The sequence below is a fragment of the Papio anubis genome, chromosome 8 (genome assembly GCF_008728515.1).
Source record: "Papio anubis isolate 15944 chromosome 8, Panubis1.0, whole genome shotgun sequence".
Taxonomy (NCBI): Eukaryota; Metazoa; Chordata; class Mammalia; order Primates; family Cercopithecidae; genus Papio; species Papio anubis.
Genome location: NC_044983.1, coordinates 17,728,654 through 17,746,458, shown reverse-complemented (window position 1 = coordinate 17,746,458; position 17,805 = coordinate 17,728,654). Strand labels below are relative to the sequence as shown.

The 17,805-nt window shown below is 40.0% G+C and overlaps 1 protein-coding gene and 1 pseudogene across 4 annotated transcripts in view; one reads left to right on the top strand and one right to left on the bottom strand.

The window, feature by feature from the left end:
* The window catches only part of CSGALNACT1 (chondroitin sulfate N-acetylgalactosaminyltransferase 1), a 360,793-nt gene that overhangs the window by 121,878 nt on the left and 221,110 nt on the right, over positions 1-17,805 (top strand). The gene's annotated exons all lie outside the window — the stretch shown is intronic.
* On the bottom strand, positions 17,115-17,670 carry LOC101013719 (annotated as a pseudogene). Its single transcript, XR_002523722.2, has one exon. The product of XR_002523722.2 is annotated as a 60S ribosomal protein L21 pseudogene (transcript).

Genomic DNA, 17,805 nt, shown 5'->3' with positions numbered 1-17,805 from the left:
TCATTACCCATTTTGAGTATCTCCTCCCTAGTCCTGCCTTGCAGCCCTCAAGCCTGCCAGAACTAGGAAACTATGTGCTTTGGCCCGGAGTGGTGGGGGTACCTTAGTTTCATGACAGTCTTGCTTCCACATTGCTTCACATGTGATACGGTAGATTTTAGCAACTTTTTGGCTTCTTCCTGGCAGTGGTTAATGGTACAGTGAAAAGATTAGAAAATAAAAACCATTCTGTGGAAAATTGGGAGCAAAATTCTCATTAATCCAAAATCAACAATAGTTAACATATTTTCCCCAGACCCCGTGATGTAGACATATTTGTCTCTCATTGTTTAAATACAACCCTTCTTAACCAAGGGCAAGCATGCTATGCCTTTCTCCTCCTCTCCCATTTGGATATAAAGCCTGTTATTGTTGATTGTACTGTGGTTGGGTCATTTGAAAATGAAATTTCATTTAAGTAGAACATTTTCATTACAGGATAACAGGCCTCTTTAATTTTGTACTTTTAGAGGGGCTAGGAAAACGTTTGTATTTACTCTCAGTTTTCCCCTTTAGATCCCAAAGAGGCAGAAAGGATTCGTTAGAGAAGAGGTGATCATGACATACCTCTTTATTGGTGAGCCATAAAGAACCAGAAAAAGAACGCAGAAAGCAGACATTTATAGCAGTAAAATCCTTTTGCAAATTATGTATGTGGTGGTTTTAACTGACTTTGGAAGTTGTAACTTTGATGTGCAAAGTAAGTCTTGGTGTATGCTTTTATATCAGAATGTGGCCTGTAAGAACAATGATCATCTACTGAATTTACAAAATACCTTCCCACAGGCCTGGTTCAGCTCTTTCGTGGTGGAGAGCAAGTGAATTGACACTCTGTCTCTAGCCTTAGGGAAGTTACCACCCAGTGACTATAGAACAGTAGAACAGGATTCTATTCATGTTCTCAGTTCACTTACAAAATTACTTCTTGAAAAGATCTCTTAGAACTATTTAAATTCCAGTTGGGTCGGTCTTTTGTGCATTTCGATTTTATTCAATTATAATACATTTCAAATATTTCTTTGCCCCTTTTTGTTAGCTTTTTCACTTGTTCCCTTTCTGATTCATCCAGTTCCTTTTACCTTATCCTAGTGTAATATTTTAATGCTGCTGAGAACCAGAAATAACTAGAACAATTGACTGGGAGTAATCTTACAGGGCAGGAAAAAGAAGGTGAGGTCCAAGGTTAGGTTGAACCCAAAGACAAGTGGGTCCTGATGGGTGTGTTGGCCACTTGGGGCAGTGCTTTTCTTCCCTTCTGGGTGGCCTTGTCTGTTGCCCATTTTCTGCTCTACTTTTTGGAGCAGCAGACACAGTTGAGGCAGGTACAGCCTCTCAAGCCCAACCTTTCTCAGGAACTGACATTTGAGCTGAGACCTGAAGGGTGAGGTGGATGTGGCTGTGCTAGGGGGTCAGGGAAGGGAGTTTCCATGCAAAGTAGGGCCTGGGAAGCTAGAAATGAGTCTCCCAGCTTATTTTAGACAGTTGTTGGTCTCAAGAGACTAACAGTTGAGGTTGGTTGTCAAAGTTTTTCTATGCCTTCATCGAAACTTCCTTATATCAGTTGACAAAAGCCAGTGAGCGGCTCAGCAGACCCACTGCTACTTCCTTCGGTTTACCCAGCTGTTTCAACCTGAGATCTGCTCCAGCTGACCATAAAGGGACCTATTTAACTCATCCTGCAGCTAACCTCAACTGATAGCTGCACTGGGCACTCGCTTCTTGTATGTTTGTTTAAAAAAAAAAAAAAAAACTGATCAGGCTAATTTCGAGAACATTCTGATACAAGGAGTATAACTCTCGGGTTGTAATTTTCCTTGTCGGTTACAAATGATCCTCAGAAGTCCGTCCTGCAACAGCAGTAACAAACTGATTCCTAGTTATTTGCCATCACCTTTTTAAAACTTAGGCTCAGTTTTACAATTAGATCAGCCCTGAAGGGAAACTCCTTATTAGATGTGCTGCATTAGACTTAATTTGCGTGGAATAATATTAACAGTATCTGGAGGCTTATTTTCCCTTGTATGCATGTGACAACATAACTGTTCTGCTAACATTAAGTTTTAAGTGCTTTTATTTTAAATATCAGCCTTCGGGGGGAATAATCAAGACCTAACAGAAGGGAAAATTAAGCTTCTGACATTATCATACAAAAAAGAGAACATTATCATAAACCAGAAAGAAAAACAGTAAAATAAAAATCGTACCAAGTGCATATGGTAAATAAAAAAGAATGATTGCGTGATTACTAAAATAACCAACTCCAAATTGAGAAAATAAAGGCTTTTGGTGGAAAAGAAGGAGGGGTTGGTTTTCTACCAGCTAGAAAAGAGAAAGTCTCTTAGAGCAATTTCCTTGCGATTTTATTTTTATTTATTTATTTATTTTTAAGATGGAGTCTCTGCACCCAGGCTGGAGTGCAATAGTGCGATCTCTTGCTCACTGCAACCTCTGGCTCCTGGGTTCAAGAGATTCTCCTGCCTCAGCATCCTGAGTAGTAAAGTGAGGAATTACAGGTGCACATCACCATGCCTGGTTAATTGTTGTATTTTTTTTTTTTTGGTAGAGACAGGGTTTCTCCATGTTGGCCAGGCTGATCTCAAACTTCTGACCTCAGGTGATGTGCCTTCCTTGGCCTCCCAAAGTGCTGGGATTACAGGCTTGAGCCACCATGCCTGGCCTCCTTAAGACATTTTAATGAAAATGGATGATGTAGCATGTCATTGCTTTCTTCAGTGTGAAACAGTTGTCTCAAGGATTTTGATTAACCTGTGAAAGCATCCACATTCAAATGGTATTACATAAGGTGAAAAACTTTACAAAACTCGGGAGAAGGAAGACTCTAAAGTTATTCCTATTGATTGAATAGGGAATTCTAGAAGGGTGTTACCAAGTTTTCACTCAGTCTGGGGATGGCACTATTGACTGTGACACCAGGGTACCTTTGCTGGTGTGAACATTGATTTTGGAAAGACAGGTCTTGTTCAAGTGTACGAAAAGTAATTATGTCTTTGTGGGACTTGTCAATACTTTTCAGAGACAGAGCAGCGTAGAATATAAAAAACTCTCCATTCTCTATGCAGTGACTCCAATTCTATAAAGTGGTTCTGATTATAGAGATACTATATTCTCTTGGATTTTGATATCTCTTACACAGTCGTTTGCTCTTAAACACAAAGGATATGGTCCAAGACCCTCCGTGGATGCCTGAAGCCACAGATAGTCCCAAACCCTATAAATATTATAGTTTTTTAAACATATACATACCTACGATAAAGTTTATCTGGCATAGTAAGAGATTACCAACAACAACCAATAATAAAAGAGAATAGTTAAAACAATGTACTGTAATAAAAGTTATGTGAAAGTGATCTCTCTCTCTTTACCTCTCAAAATATCTTATTGTGTTATACTTGCCTGTTTACTGACCGTGGTTAACCTCAGGTAACTGAAACTGCAGAAAGTGAACCACTGATAAGGGAGACTACTGCATATAGTTAGCGTGAATAATACCATCAAATCTGAGGAATGGTGTGCGAAGCCTTTTAAAAATTAATGAAAAGGCCAGGTGTGGTGGCTCATGCCTGTAGTGCTGACACTTGGGAAGGCCAAGGTGGGTGGATCATCTGAGGTCAGGAGTTCAACACCAAGCTGGCTAACATGGTGAAACCTCTTCTCTACTTAAAAAAAAAAAAAAAAAAAAAAAGCCGGCATGGTGATGCACGCCTGTAATCCCAGCTACTCAGGAGGCTGAGGCAGGAGAATTGCTTGAACCCAGGAGGCAGAGGTTGCAGTGAGTAGAGATCACGCCACTGCACTCCAGCCTGGGTGACAGAGCAAGACTCCTTCTCAAAAAAATGAAAAGTTGAAGAGGGAAGAGGGAAGACTTCCTAAATGCCCATTTTAGATGCCTCACAGCTGTGTCCCTCTGCCCATCCCTCCTTTATGAAGTGACCTTAATATGCTGAGAAAGTGGAGCTGATCTTGAGATGCCTGGAATGGTGAGGGGAGGAGTAATAGGTATCTGGTGAGACTACAGACAAGGGGGAGGCAGCAAGGAAGTTGAACACAGAAGCAGCTGAGGTTCCCCCCAAGCACCTGATGCTAACAGACAGATGGTACATGTATGCAGCAGTTTAGATCTGCCATTTAGGGCAACAGGCCTGGATCAAAGTGTTGAGGAAAAATACCAGCAGGCAGGTAGGACTTGGCATTTAAAGTGAGGGCAACAGACATCAGGAGATGCTGTAGGCACATCGAGGAAGTTGGACAGAAAAGCAGCTCAAACACATTCCTGCCCTTGGCCTTGCACGGGCTTACCAAGGGGTTCAGACAGGTGCCCAGAGGCTTATTCTACCAGTGTGGGCTCAGGAGAAGACGGGCAGCTCTCTTCTCCCTTCCTCTTTTCCTGGTCCTCTCTGCCCTGACAGCTAGTCCCAGGGCAGCGCAGTGAAGCAGGAGGTAAAGAGATCTTTATTATTGAAAGCAGAGGACCATAGCAACTTAACACAATCATTTAGAAATTTGCTGTACTTAAAATACATAACATTGACTGAAAACACATAGCATGACCTGTCTTTCTGAAATGGATGGGACAGAATCCTGACTCAGATAGTGTCTGATTACCTCTACTGCTTTTAAAGAGTTTTCATCATGACATTACATTGTGTTCTCACTTAAATATGACAGCTGTCTTAGCTTGGGCTTCTATCACAAAATACCACAGGCTGAGTGGTTATGCAAGAGAATTTTCTCATCGTTCTAGAGGCTGGGAAGTCCAAGATGAAGGTGTGGGCCACCTCGGTTCCTGGTGAGGGCTCCCTTACTGGCTTGTAGACGACTGCCTTCTCTCTGTGTCTCCATATGGCTGAAAGAGAAAGCAAGCTCTCTTGTATCATCTTTTTAAAAAAATGTAGAGACAGATTGCACTCTGTCGCCCAGGCTGGAATGCAGTGGTGCAGTCGTGGCTCACTGCAGCCTAGACCTCCTGGGCTGAAGTGATCCACCCATGTCAACCTCCTAAGTAGCTGGGACTACCGGTGTGCATCACCATATCAAGTTCATTTTTTAATGTTTTGGAGAGAGAGGATCTCATTGTGTTTCCCAGGCTGCTCTGAAACTCTTGGGCTCAAGTGATCCTCCTGCCTCCGCCTCTCCCTGCTGGGATTACAGGCATGAACCACCACGCCTGGCCTCTTGTATTTCTTCTTGTATTAGGATAAGGGTGTTAATCCTATCATGAACATCCCACCCCATGACCTCATCTAAACCTAGTCACCTCCCACAGGCCCCATTTTCAAACACCAGCACACTGAGGGGTTAGGGCTTCAACACAGGAATTTGGGGAGGAAATAATTGAGTCCATAGCAACAGCTTTTGAGCCAAAGACATTTTATGTATATGAAAGCAATATGTTTTTGATATGAACACATATGACATAGAGTATCCCAGGTTTATCTTAATTTTTAGGTAAAATTATAAATTTACTAGCTTATTTTATGTTGATGAAAAATTAAACCAAACAAACTCCCACGTCTCAGGAGGGGCTTTATGGGGTTTCCATAGGCCTTTAGGCAGCATCCTGGAGGCTGTGTTCCTGTTAAGCGAAAGTAGGAAGGCACCTACCCTCGGTTTCGAAAGAAGTCTGATCCCTGGGGAGGAGGTTACTGCAGCAAGGTTGGGCCCCCGTCCCAGAAGAGCTTTGCATGCCACCAGTTTTGCATGCCACCAGTTGTCCAGAAAGAAGGGTTTGAACCCCTGTTTGACTCAAGAACCAAGGCATGTGTATCAGTTTCCCAGGGTTGCTATAACAAATCACTACAAGCTGGATGATTTAAAACAACTGAAATTTACCATCTCACAGTACTGGAGGTTAGAAGTCTGAAGTCTAAAATCTGAAATCTGAAACCTGAAAGTCTGGAAGGCATTGGCAGGGCAATTCTCCTTGCGAAGCCCACAGGGGGACATTCTCCGTTGCCTCCTCTGAGCTTCTGACAGTGGGATTCCTTGCTTTGCAGCTGCATCTCTACAGTCTCCCTTGGCTGTCATTTTTTCACATTGTCTTAAAAGGACAATAGCCATATAGGATTAAGGACCTGCCCTATCTCAGCATAACCTTGTCTTAAGTCATTACATCTACAATGACCGTATTTCCAAATAAGATCTGAAGTTTTGGAGCTGAGACTTTAACATATCTTTGGGGCCTCCAGCATTCAGCCCATGATAGTAAGCTAGAAAGCTTTAAGTCTGTAGTGTGGGTGAGAGTAGTCTGTTTATCCAGCAGTACGGTAAGAAAGGGAAGGAATGGATCACAAAAATCAAGTGGCTCATACTGTATTAGATACTTGCAACTCTCCAGCCTTGGAGACTCAATGGTGAATTTAAAGATACATCGATGACCTGGGGAAGACACCTCAATTCAGCAGGAATAATCAAATACCTCTTGTACCAGAGGTCCCTCACTAGAAATGTTTAAAAAGTTACATCATTTATTTTTACCAGTCCCCAAACTCTCTTTTAAAAAGCCCTCAGCTGGGCACGGTGGCTCACGCTTGTGATCTCAGCATTTTGGAAGCCTGAGGTGGGCAGATCCCTTGAGCCCAGCCTGAGCAATATGGGGAAACCTTGTCTCTACTTAAAAAAAAAAAAAAAAAAAAAAAAAAATTAGCTGGGTGTGGTGATGCAAGCCTGTAGTCCCAGCTACTTGAAAGGCGAAGGCAGGAGGATGGATGAGCCCAGGAGGTTGAGGCTATAGTGAGCTGTGACCGTGCCACTGCACTCCAACCTCAATGACAGTGTGATTGTCTCAAAATAAATAAAAATAAAAGACTCAGCAGAATGTACTCACTCTGCTTACATTGAAAGGAAATTACATTAATGGGGAGATTTTTTTTAGCACTGCTGAAGTGTGGGTATTTCAGTGTTTTACTTGAAGTTTCTTATGCTCGATGTTGCCATATGAAATACAGGGATGGCTGGAATGATCGCTGTAGATAGCCGCGGGTTAAGAACAGAAGTAATTAAACTTACCCTCCAAAATGCAACGATTAAAAGCCAAGGAAAGGTATTCCAAATGTTATGCTTGTTTCTGGCAAATACTTTTTTGATGCTTCCCTTAAATGCTTTGCCATTTGGTTTGGAAAAGTTATCAGGCATCTTTGCCACCTAGTTATGGACTATTTCCAAGGCTTTTGAGGAGGTGCCATAAATGGCAGATAGATAGTTGAGGAGAAAGCGCTTGTTTTTATATGGTTTGATCTTGCTCATTAAGGATTGGAATGTAAAATGGGCCATTTAACAATCTAAGATCCTTGCCAATAATTTTCCAAGGTAGATGTGTTATGTGATTTTGATTACTTTAAGTTGCCACATCATAAAGTCATACCTATGGAAAGTTCACATTTGCAAAAAATGTGAAGTTGGGTGATTTCTCTTTCTTCAAGAATTTTTTTTTTTTGCACTTTGCTTTCTGAACCTTTGTAGAGTTAATGAGCATCAAAACTATTATGTAAACAATAAGGTGTAAAATGTAGCTTTGAAATATAGTAAGAAAATATCTTTCACTATTTGAAAATTCAGGCCATAGCAGGTGTAATAACCTGCAGCAGAAAGCTTCTTCCTATGTTTCTGTTGTCCCAGTTTCCATAAAAAATGTGAGAGAACATCTGGATAAGCTATAGAAGAAGGAAATGCCAGGCCCCTCCCTCCGGCCCTGGCCCACACTTTTTAGTGTCTTAGAAACAGCACACAGTAATTTAGGACTGCACACTTGTTTAAACCTGAGAAGCTTTGCAAAACAAAGTCAAATCCAGAAATGCGAAAGAAAATGCCTTTATGAGACTACTAGTCAACAGAATACAATTTTTATTTTATACTTCAGGTGTCCTCATGCTATACGAAAAAAGTTCATTTTAGCATATTAGTGAAGGGACACATTTTGACTTGGCTTTTTCAATTGCAAAGTATTTGGGGTAGTAAGTAATACCAGCCTTCCCTTCAGCGATAGGAATTAGTAGTTTTAAAGAATTTTGTTCTCACTGGATCCTTCCAGTTTGATTGGATGAAGTTTCTGAAAATGACAATTACAGACAATTCTAGCTTGTTTTTTATTTTAGTTGAACGCTGTACTTCAGAAAAGATACATTTGGGTTAAAATGTGAGCTACACCTATTTTTTTTTTTTTTTGAGACGGAGTCTTGCTCTGTCTCCCAGCCTAGAGTGCAGTGGCCGGATCTCAGCTCACTGCAAGCTCCGCCTCCCGGGTTCACGCCATTTTCCGGCCTCAGCCTCCCGAGTAGCTGGGACTACAGGCGCCCGCCACCTCGCCCGGCTAGTTTTTTGTATTTCTTAGTAGAGACGGGGTTTCACCGTGTTAGCCAGGATGATCTCGATCTCCTGACCTCGTGATCCGCCCGTCTCGGCCTCCCAAAGTGCTGGGATTACAGGCTTGAGCCACTGCGCCCGGCCGAGCTACACCTATTAGACACATGCAAGAGACACGCCCGTTAGAATGCTGGAATCTAAAACAGAGCGCCAGCAAGGATGTGGAGCAATAGAATCGCCTTTCATTGCTGGTGGGAGTGCAAAATGGTGTAGGCACTTGGGAAGAGCGTTTGGCAGTTTTTTTTTTTCCCAAAGCTAAACATAGTCTTAGCATATAAGCGAGCAATCAAGATCATTGGTATTTCGACATAAGTTGAAAACTTAGGTTCACGCAAAAATCTCATGAAATGTTTATAGCAACGTTATTCACAATTGCCAAAATTTAGGAAGTAACCAAAATATCCTTCAGTAGATGCATGGATAGACCAACAGTGGTGTGGTCATACACTGTCTGTTACTCAGTGATGAAATGTGCTAAAAGTAGATACATCTCATTATACATTTGTCAAAACCCAGCGAGCTCCAATGAAAACAATGGACTTTAGTTAATAACATATCAATATTGGCTCATCAGTTGTAACAAATCTACCAAATGATGCAAGATGGAAATAATAGGGGGAAGCTGCTTGTGGGGAGGCGGGTGCGTGGGAAATTTCTGTACTTTCTGATCACTTTTTCTATAACCTTAAAACTCCTCTTAAAAAAAGTATAGTTTTAAAAAGCCATTAACTTGTGAGAAGACCTGGAGGAAACTTGAATGCATATTGTAAGTGAAAGAGGCCAGTCTGAAAAAGCTACTATACAATTCCAACTATATGACATTCTGGAAAAGATAATGCTATAGAGACAGCAAAATGATCAGTGGTTTTGGGGGTTTTGGTGGGGAGGGATAAAATAGTTGAACAGGGGATGTTTAGATCAGTAAAACTACGCTGTCTCATACAGCAGTTGTGGGTACATGTCATTATACATTTGGCAGAACCCACAGAATTGTATACCACAAAGAGTGAATCCTAATGTAAAGTTAATAATAACGTGTCCATATTGGTTCATCAGTTGTAACAAATGGACCACACCAATGCATGATGTTAATAATGGGGAAACTCATGGGGGTGGTTGGGAATATACGTAGTTTTTCCCTCATTTCTGCTGTAAATCCAAAACTGCTCTAAAAAGGAAACATTATTAATTTTTTAAATCAGCAAGAAATTATATGAAACTCAGATTTCAGTCTTTACAAATAAAATTTTACTAGAACACACACACACATCTGCATAGTCATAGCCTTCATTGGGCCCATGTTGGCCTGGATGGGTAGAGACCTTCCCAGTGGGGCATTGCTCTTCCATAGCATCCATGGGGCTGCACTCATCCTGTGTTGAAATCTTCAGGAGGTCGGACTCCCCTGCTCCCTGAGTCTCTTGTTTACTTACACACAGCTTTGATTCTATGCCTGGCTTACTGGGCATCCCAGAATTTCTCATCTGTAAAACGAGACTCAAGTGCTTACTCTTTCTCTGTCATTTTTTCTAATTCAATTTCCATACCCCCAGGGATGCTTTTGAGAGAATGATACATTAGAAGCATAGGTTTCCTTACTGGACAAAACAGAGTTCCTGAAAGAAGGGCTTGATTGACATGAGTGAATTTGGAGCTGATGTCAAATCAGGTTAGTAGCATTTTGAGGCATAGATACTTTTACAGCTGGAAAACAACCATAATTGATTATTTGATGCAGTTTTATGCCAGTAGGGCTGGGGTGGGGGACTGGTCTCAAAGTCCACAAATCTCCAAGTTTAACAATGTATATAACGTAGTGGAAATAATCTGAGTTGCAAAGGCAGTAATGCCTCGGTTTGCATTTCACATCTCCACCACCAGGCAGCTAAGTGGCTTTGGGCAGAAGATTAGCTTCTCTGAAGCTCAGTTTCCATATCTATGAAATGGGAACAGCCATACGTATTTCACAGTTACCCAGGTGGATTGAAACAGACAACACATATCAAATGTCTTACATGGGTCCCGGCATAGCACCAGGTACAGCTTCTGAACAGGTTTCATTTTGAGTACAGTGAACTGCCAGTTTTGTTTTTCTCTTCTTGAATGTCTCAGAAGAAACTCTAATCTGTCCTAGTTTTGTCCTCACTCAGATGACCAGGAAAATGTGTTTTAATGTTAAACTAAACGTTTTTTTGATGTAAGTCTTTCATTTGTCCTGTATCCTCTGGGCATGCTCTTAAAAGTCTTTACAGAAGGTGGCAATTAAATGATTCTCTTGATTTCCCATAGATTACATAACTCCAATTACTCTGGCCTATTAGAATAAGAGCTGTTTAATATTCTTTTGAGAATGTGCCTTCCGTCTCTCCAGTTTCTCCTTGGTCCCTTAGAAATAAGTGGATCAAAATGGAGTACAGTCTTTCCTATGGGACTGACTGACACAGAGGGTACCAGAAAGATCACTTCCCAGGCCTTTGCATGTTGTGTTCAGTTTACTTTGTCTTTCTGTGTTGTTTTCTTTTCCTCCCCTCATATTGTTGACTCCTGTCCTGACCTTATCTTTGTCCTGCCTTTTTTTTTTTTTTTTCCTTCAAAAGTATTGCTTATTGGGGTTGGGTACAGTGGTCATGCATGTAATCCCAGCACTTTGGGAGACTGAAGCAAACAAATTGCTTGAGCCAGGAGTTCAGGACTAGCCTAGGCAGCATGGTGAGACCCATCTCTAAAAAAAAGAAAAAAAGAAAAAAAAGCGCTTATTGGTTAAGCCTGAAAGCTCTGGAATTGGATGACTTGGGTTTGAATCCTACCTCTATTACTTAGCAACTGTGTCCTTGCTGAATTCACTTAAATTTTCTGAAACTTAGTTTCCTCATCTGTAAAATGCAGTGAACACTTTTGATAGGGTTTGGCTCTGTGTCCCCACCCAAATCTCATCTTGAATTGTAATCCCCATGTATCAAGGGAAGGACCTGGTGGGAGGTCATTGGATCCTGGGGGCAGTTTCCCTCATGCTACTCTCATAATAGTGAGGGAGTTCTCATGAGATCCAATGGTCTTAAAAGTAGCAGTTTCCGCTACACATTCTCTCTCCTGCCACCGTGTAAGATGTGCCTTACTTCCCCTTGGCCTAACACTGTGATTATAAGTTTCCTGAGGCCTCCCCAGCTGTGTTGAACTGTGAGTCAGTTAACCTTTTTGCTTTGTAAATCACCCAGTCTTAGGTAATCTCTTCACAGCATTGTGAGAACGGACTAATACAACAGTATCTACTACAAAGATGTAAGGATTTAATGTATTGATGTATATAAAGTTCTCAGAGCAATGTAAGCACACAGTGCTCAACAAATACTAGCTGCTGCTTACGTTATTTTGAAATCATTTTAGACTCACAAGAAGTTGAAAAAAATCGTACAGAGAGTTCCCAGGTTCTTTCTCCCAGCTTTCTCCAATGATAACATCTTTCATAGTTGCAGTACTTTATCAAAACCAAACCATTGATATTGGTATAACACTATTAACTGAACTACTGACTTTATTGAGATTTCACTAGTTTTTTTCATCATGCTTTTTTTTAAAAATTTTATTTTAAAGATACGAGATCTTGCTCTGTCACCCAGGTGCTGCAGTGCAGTGGTGTAATCATAGGTCACTGCAGCCTCGATCTCCTAGGCTCAAGTTTTCCTCCCACCTTAGCCTCCAAAGTAGCTGGGACTATTGGTGCATGCCACCATACCTGGCAAATTTTTTAATTATGATTTTAGAGACAGGTCTTACTTTGTTGCCCAGGCTGGCCTTGAACTCCTGGCCTGAAGTGATTCTTCTGCTTCAGTCTAAATTCTGAGATTACAGGTGTGAATCACCATGCCCAGCCTAATGCTTGCTTTCTTGTGTTTGTGTGTGTGTATAGTTAAATGAAATTTTACTACCTGTCTAGATGTGTGTAACTGCCACCAGAGTAGTGATACGAAATGGTTGCATTTCTACAAACTAACTTCCTTGTGCAATCTTTTTTATAGTTACACTCTCTTTTCATCCCTAACCCCACTCCCCTTCCAGCAGCCATTGACCCATGCTCCATCACTTTTTGAGAATGTCACATAGGTGGAATCTTAGCTTTTGAGATTGATCTTTTTCACTGTCTATAATCTTGAGATGCATCCAACTCGTTTGTGTAGTAGTGGTTGCTTTTTGTTGCCAATTAGTATATATGCCATTGCATGGATGGATCGTAGTTTGTTTACTGTTTGAAAGACATTTGGGTTGGTGTCAGTTTGTTGGCTATTAGAAATAAAGCTGCTATGAAAATTCATGTACATTTTATGTGAGAATGTTTTCATTTCTTGAGGAGAAATACCCAAGAGTATGACTGCTGAGTCATATGCTAGATGTTTAACTTTTTAAAAAACTGTCAAATTGTTTCCATTAGGGGTTGTACATTTCACATTCCCACCAGCAATGTATGAGGGATCCAGTTCCTCTACATGCTTACCAGAATTAGTATTATCACTATTTTTGATTCTTGCCATCCTAATAGGTGTGTAGTGGTGGTATCTCATTGTGGTTTTAATTTGTATTTTCCTCTGGCTAAGGATGTACTTATTCACCATCCATATTCTCTTTGGTGAAGGTCTGTCTGTTCAAGTCTTTGGCCCATTAAAAAACTTAGATTGTTTACTATTTAGTTTAGCAAGTTCTTTAAATATACTTAAAGCAAGTCCTTTGTCAGACATGTATTTTGCAGACTTGTTCTCACTTTCTGTTGATTATCTTTTCATCCTATTCCCAAGATATTTTGTGGAAAACAAATACATAATGAATTGAAATTTTTATGTTACTGATCATGCTTTCAGTTTTGTGCCTAAGATTTCTTTGCTTAACCCTAAGTTACAAGGATTTTCTCCATTTTTCCTAAAGGTTTTATATTTTTACATTTACCATTTTACATTGAGATCTAGGATCCATTTTGATGTAATTTTTGTTGAAGGTGTGGTTTAGATTGTAAATGTTTTCTCCCCCCTTTGGGCCTTTGGATAGCCAGTTGTTCCAACACCATTTCTTGAAAATGGAGGAAGCCTCCTTCCTCCATTCAGTTGCTTTTTAAATCTTTGCTAAAAATAAATGCACTGGGCATTCTTACATAGAGCTATTTCTGGGTTCTGTAATCTGTTCCATTAATCTATGGATCTGTTTCTCTGCCAATACCACACTGTGTTGATTACTATAGTTACATAGTAAGTCTTAAAATTGGGTATTGTGATTCCTCTGACTTTATTCTTCTTTTTCAAAATTGTTTTAACTTTTTAGTTCTGTTGACTTTCCATATAAATTTTAGAAGAAGCCTGTGTATATCTACAAAAAATCTTGCTGGAATTATCTGTTGTTTTAAATGTTAATACTTCCTTCATCCTGTATTTGTTTTATTGTCTCAGTTTAAAGCTCTTTAAATCTTTACAAATAACTTTCAAAAAGGCTTTAGGGATTATTTAGCCTGATTGCAACATTTTACTATGGAGAAAACGTAGACTTTTTTTGGGACAGATTGAGTGAAGTTAGGTGACTTGCCCGAGATTACCCAGGAAACTAACTGGCTTAGGATGAATTCCCCAGCCTCGAACTTCTTGTTCTGTAGGATTTTCCAGTTGCCCTACAGCCTCCCCTCTTAAGCCTACTTAATCTTATTTCTTTTTTGTACATTTTCTAGTTTGTTTAAAGAGATTGTTTTATAATTTCACTGTTGTGTTCCAGAGAAAGTATGATCTGTTATAGTATAGAGTCACCTTGGAAACTTGTTAAAACTACAGATTCCTATACTCTACCCCTGGATATTCTAATTCAGTAAGCATGATGTGAGGCTCAGGCACCTCAAGTTACTGTGATGCAAGTGAGCTGTGCGCCACCTTTTGAGAAACCTGGGATGAGAAAACAGAAACACAGGACTTGGAGTCAGATAGACCTGGAGTCAACTCCTGACATTTTAATTTACTTATATAATATCTCATTGCTTCAGTTTCTTCATGTATAAACTGAGGAGAGTGACATTTGTTTTGTGTTTTCTTACTGTTTAAACACAGCATGTATGAAGTTTGTAGCATTAAACTTGGTACCCCAAATCAGTGAATGCTACTTCCTTTCTTTTCTTCCTCCTTAATAGACTGCAGTTTGATGTCTTTTGGAGGAAGAGACAGTGTGACGTGTGTCACAGACCACCCCACTTCCCTCCTGGTCCCTGGGAAGACTATACTTTACTGTCCCTCTGCATCTAGGTAGGGTGGTGTTACTCTTTCCAGTCGATGGAAGGTGAGTGGAACTGACTCGTGTCCCTTCCTGGCTGAGACGGTTCAGTCATTGATTAGACTTATCTTCTACTCCTCTGCATCTGCTAGCTGGGTGATACCAGGATGACAGTGAAGCAAGAAGATGGTGAAACTGGCTGGGTGCGGTGGCTCACGCCAGTAATCCCAGCACTTTGGGAGGCTGAGGCAAGCGGGTCAGGAGATCGAGACCATCATGGCCAATATGGTGAAACCCTATTTCTACTAAAAATACAAAAATTAGCCAGGTGTGGTGGTGTGTGCCTATAATGCCAGCTACTTGGGAGGCTGAGGCAGGAGAATCACTTGAATCTGGGAGGCAGAGGTTGCAGTGAGCTAAGATCTCCCCACGGCACTCCAGCTTGGGCAACAGAGCGAGACTCCGTCTCAAACAAACAAACAAACAAACAAAAAAGAAGATGGTAAAACTACAAGATGAAAGTAGCCTGATCCTCTGAGTCACCATTTGGGGGAGACGCCAAACTCCGTGAACACATTAGAGTGATTCAGAAGAGAACTAAAAGCTTTGTTGTTTTAAACCACTGAGATTTGGGGGCATGTGTGCTGTACTTAGTGTTGATTACTCCAATTAATAGACTGTTGGCTATTTTTAAACACTTAAAATTATCTTTCGAATATTATCTTTGTTCTATGTTCTAAATGCTTTTTGATTTATACTAGCTACAGGAAGTACATTAAGACATGTAAGCAGTACGGTATGAGACAAAAGCATGATGAGATCTTTATTGGTGGAGAATACACAATTTTTTAAATCCAGAATATTTTTGTGGGTTTTATGTATATAATCTCAAACATCAGAGACAGGTCTCTTAGCCAGGTGAAAGTCAAGATAGTAATCCCTTGACAATAAGGGCTATGAGGAACCAGAGGTAGTAGCTGGTAGATAATCTCAGAGGTACTACACTGTTGAAGACGTAGTCCAAATAGTCTAAGGACGAAGGTGGGCATTCTTACACTGGGAGAATGGTGCTGGACATAGAAGAAAAGACAAAGGGTTTAGCACGTAACTTACTATGCCATTGCTCATTGTAAAACAGAGAGTAGGTGCCCAGGGACCAGATCTAAAATACGTAGCCTTTTGCCTCCAGTGATCTTCTAGACCTATAAGATGAGGCTCCTTCATAGGCACAGGCCTAAGTACATGATCCACTAATACAAGAGAGAAATCATCTTAGGTCATCAGATCATTAAGAGGGACCCTTATTTCACCACTTTCTATGAATAGATAAAAAGCCCATTCTGGCTTAGAGATTTCCCCTCTGAAAGGATTTATATTTTTATTATCAATAGGTCCTAAGTCGTTTTTGATTCATGAATTATTTAAAAGTTTACTGGTTAATATCCAAACACTTGGGGATTTTCCAGTCATCTTTCTGTTACTGATTTCTGGCTCAATTTTCCTGAGGTCTGTGAACCCACTCTGTATAATTTCAATTCTTGGAGATTTGCTGAATGCTGCTTTCTGGCCCAGCATGTAGTTAATTGTTGTAAACATTCTGTTTACTCTTGAAAATAATTCATATTCTACAGTTGGTGGATATAGTACTGAAGAGTGTTAATAGTATTGTTCATTTTTAAAAAAATGTGACAGGATACTTTGATGCTGTTAATGAGATTGACTTATCAAATTCAGGTTATAGAGGGGTTAAAAGCAAAAGGATAGAAACATTTTTGTTCAAAATGTACATATCTTCACAGATGGTTTTTTCTGTGTACTCTGTGAGCCCCAGAGAAAGGTATATTAAAATATCTGTGATTAAGGGTTATTAATTATTATTTCTCCCTTTAATTCGTTCACTTTTTTCTTTATATATCTCAAGGATATGTTATTATACGCATGTGGATTTGAATTGCTATATCAATCTGATGACAATGGTTCTTACCTTAAATTCTAGTTTGATTAAGCTTTCCCAGTTTTTGTTTAGTTAGTGTTTGCATATCTTTTTTATCCCCTTACTGTCAAACATTATATATCCTTATGTTGAAGGTATGCCTCTTTTTTATTTATTTCACTTTAAGTTCTGGGATACATGTGTAGAGTGTTCAGGTTTGTTACATAGGTATACATGTGCCATGGTGGTTTGCTGCACCTATCAACCCGTCATCTAAGCAGCATACTTTAATTTTATTTTATCTTCTGTGTCAATCTTTGTCTTGTAATTGGGGTATCTATTGGCCTTTAATAGAATTACAGATTTAGCTTTCAATCTGCCATCTTACTGTTTAATATCTATTTTTCTCACCCATTTCTTGTTTATTTTTTTCTCCTTTCTTATTTTCAGTTAAGTATTAGTTTTTGATTCACCCCCCTTTATTAGCTTGTCAATTACACATTATTTTACATTCTTTTTTTTTTTTTTTTTCAGCCCAGAGGTCTTTTATTTTTTTTTTTTTAACACCTATTATGCCATGAATTCATAGGGAATAGGTTCCAGCAGCTCAGGCTCCTTCCCATTGGTTCTCACAAAGTGTGCTTCTCTGGGTGGAGCAGGCTGGCGCTTCAGTTGAACCCAGGTACCTTTCTCTTTGGCTTCTTTCTTTTTCTGATCATTTTCCTTCACGCGTTTCAGGAAGCTATCTCTGCTCTTAGAATGCTTAATGTGCTCAATACGTACATTAATTCTCTTGGCAAGAATCTTGCCCTTAACTTGTTTGTTTACAACAATGCCAACAGCATGCTGGGTAACGTTGTAGACTCTCCCAGTTTTGCCATGGTAACACTTGTGGGGCATTCCTTTTTGAACGGTACCCATTCCCTTGATGTCTACGATATCACCTTTCTTATAGATTCACATATACGTGGCCAAAGGAACAACTCCATGTTTTCTAAAAGGCCTAGAGAACATATATCGGGTGCCTCTCCTCTTTCCCTTTGTGTTCGTCATTTTGGCAAATTACTGGAAGATGGCGGTTCCGGCCGAAAGGCTACATTCTTTTAGTGGTTACCTTAGAGGGTATGTATTTATCTTTGACTTATTAAAGGCTAATATAAACTAGTACTTTTACCACTTCCTGGACAATGCAAGGGCCTTAAAATACTTTAACTCCATTTATA